The following is a 3,056-nucleotide window of genomic DNA, read 5'->3' on the forward strand; positions in this document are numbered from 1 at the left end:
TAACTTACTCGCAGACACCAACGCGCTGATCCGCACTGCTTTGAATCTCCTCCTCACCTTCGCTTTTTCACACGTGTGTCCCTGTTACCCCACACAGAAACCGACATCAGATCACACTTAAAAAAATATGAAACTGCCGTACGTGCCCCTGTTTTTCACAAGCACTAAGAAGGGCACACCTTCACGGATAAACAGAAAAGGCACACTAACTTGGGTCGGACTGGAGAACAGTGTATATGGGGCCCACGGCATCTGACCAACACTGCCATGCATTCATATATGTGCACCAATGCGAAACGGTCTGTACGCGCAGACAGTTACGTATATGACAGAGTATGTTGCACAAATGCTACACGTAAAGAGGTACAAAATTATCCTATGATGTATTCACGTCACACTCGCTTGTACACATCTATGTGCAAATAAAATCAGTCTAATATATGATAGTGCATGTTGCACAAATGCTACACGTCCAAAAGCATAAGATTATCATATGATGCGTTCACGTCACACATGCTTGTACACATCTATGTGGAACTAAAATATAGTCTAATTCTCTACCGTTCTCTCCCGAAGTCGCAAAGAAGGTAAAAGGCAAGAGACTCAGCAGAAATGGTCTTTCAAATTACTTCGAGAGGGAAAGAACGACTTTCGCACCGCAAGCGCTTGCCAACTGAACACCAACACGGCCACAATGCAAGCAGAACGTGCGCAGATCGGTCTGCGCAAACACACACCACACAGCAGGTGCCCCTACCCGTTCGCGCGGAGCTCCCCTGGGAGGGTAGTGGACCACGGGCATAGAATTTCGATGAACAGGTGTATGCAGAACTCTTACAGTCTCGTGTGCAAAAGCATTCATACTCACATGCCTACATTGTATATACACATAAAGCGGCAAGAGATGCATATGTAAGATAGGGAGACTTCGCTACAATTCACAAGAGCTGTTGATGCATATACATATTTATGTGTATGTCCATACGCAGGTTCCATCGGCTCGTCTACCTACTGAGCGCTAAGGAGGAAGTACATTCCAATGTAGACACCTGTACGTAGGGAGGGCAAAACAGAACCCGGTCTGCCTTTCAGCAGCAGACACCTTATTAGATGCTCAACAGCCCTGTCCAGTTTGGGGGGTTATGTTCTTTTTTCCTTCTCTTTTTCTGGCTCTAAGAACTGCGCCTCACGGCTGTTGCACGGATGTGTACACATTTGCCCTATACTTCTCCCCTTGTGGCGTTTGGACACCCGAGATGAACGTACATAGACCATCTGCAAGTCCACAAATACGCACACGTACCCACATACGTGAATCTTTACATGTGTACCTCTCCCTCTCTCGCTTGTTCCTTCCCTGTTTCTCTCACATACGGTCAATCGCCTTCTGGTCACGCACCCACTTTACGTTTACCCCTCTGCAGCTTGATGAACTTGTGTGTTATGTTGCTGCCACTGTTCGCTCGCCGTATGCCCTCCTTGAAGAGGCCTGTCTAGAAATGCGTGTACCATCTGGAATCACTTCCATGTGAGCCCGCTTGCACACAAGCACAAACGGACGAAATGATATATGTATCCGTGTACGCATACCTCTGCCACGTATACTTTCCTGGCGTGCGTGTACCAGTCGTGCATCACAGTTTCTTGCTTGCCTTGTGCTTTATGTTTTTGAAGAGATCTGGACATCATCAACACGACTGAATACACGGGCGTGGCGTAAAATATGCTCCATACGTGTTTCCTCGTGAGCACGTTTGACAAAAGCAAGCAGCATTTCCTCGAATACCCTCACATAGCGACATTCTGGAACCAACCTGGCTGTCTGCATGCTGTTGCCGGAGATTGCTGCTTGTCGCCGCAGTATTGACAATGGTGAGCAAGAAACTGCTCCACAGCACGAGAAATACCAGCAGGTGTGGCCCCGTACCTTTCCACCGTCTATACATCACAGTACATCTGCAGGGATACACGGCGAGCTACAGAACTCTTTGTTGATTATGGGGATCTACGCTCGAGCCTGGTTCTCCAGCATTTTACTGCGCACACACGCAGCGCCACATGCGGTAACTCCACGTCTTTCTAACCAGAACCTTTGAGCTGCTGTTGTCTCCCTCTACTGACTGTCGTCAGATTTCTACATAGACGGCTATGCAGAGGTACAGTTTCGACCCATCTGTTCGTGCTTCAACTTCTTATTCCTAAACCGTTCACGCGTATTTCAGTATACATCCGTCTCCTTTATGAAGCTGCTATATACCCAGTGTAGAGAATTTTATTACGTTCCCGCCTTATAGACTCCCACAACATCCTTTCCTTATCGAAGAGTTGATTGCCTGTACACTTGGTTCGTGTGCATTACCCGTGTGTCCCTGCAGTACGTAACCGCAAACTGGGCATGTCTTCGACTGGATACCAGTTCCTGCACCTTCGACTTTTCTTACTTTTCTCGGGGTGTTGGTGCACGAGTAACCAGGAGAGAAATCAGCGACGGTATCAGCTCTTCACGTCCTGCCAGTGAATAGACAAGCAACGGCACCACGGCGGGCGACAATATCTTACAATGTTTAGGTCTGCCGACGCATGTATACTGATACGAGCACTTCGGTGAAAGAGATGACGTTTGCCGACGTGAGTTACCAAGTTACAGCTGCTTCCACGTACGCGGGACCATTTGGTCTCCAGTGCGACTGTTTCGCAGAGTTACGTGCGGACACATTAAGTACTTGCATAACACGTATACAGACACACGTGCGAGCTGAAGAGAAGACACGTGGCATCTTTGAGGGGAGCACTCCTGTTTACAAAGTGCTGCAAGACGGCGACGGGAGGTGAAGTTGTTCAGATCATATGTACGCAGAACGTCGGGAGACTCTTCAAGGTACAAGAACAGGAAGGTACAAGCACAGTTCTCTATTACGTAAGGATATGTAGCGTAGAATGTTGTTCACCTTTGTACTCGGAGATGCAAATGCGTGAGACGAGGGGCTTCCACAGGAGGCGGAGCGGCACGCGGCAGCTAACGACGGGTCGGCGCTGAAATACAGCACGTTTGCCGG

At 48.4% G+C, this 3,056-nt stretch overlaps 1 long non-coding RNA gene across 1 annotated transcript; it reads right to left on the reverse strand.

Annotated features, from left to right (window-relative positions):
* Nucleotides 1-7: 7 nt before the first annotated feature.
* LOC114485801 (uncharacterized) lies at nt 8-3,033 on the reverse strand. The gene is made up of 3 exons (XR_003679098.2): nt 2,949-3,033; nt 2,442-2,508; nt 8-81 (listed from the first exon to the last, which is right to left on the reverse strand). It is a non-coding gene; the product is annotated as an uncharacterized lncRNA (long non-coding RNA).
* Nucleotides 3,034-3,056: the final 23 nt, after the last annotated feature.

Source organism: Physeter macrocephalus, unplaced genomic scaffold (genome assembly GCF_002837175.3).
Source record: "Physeter macrocephalus isolate SW-GA unplaced genomic scaffold, ASM283717v5 random_4299, whole genome shotgun sequence".
NCBI lineage: Eukaryota > Metazoa > Chordata > Mammalia > Artiodactyla > Physeteridae > Physeter > Physeter macrocephalus.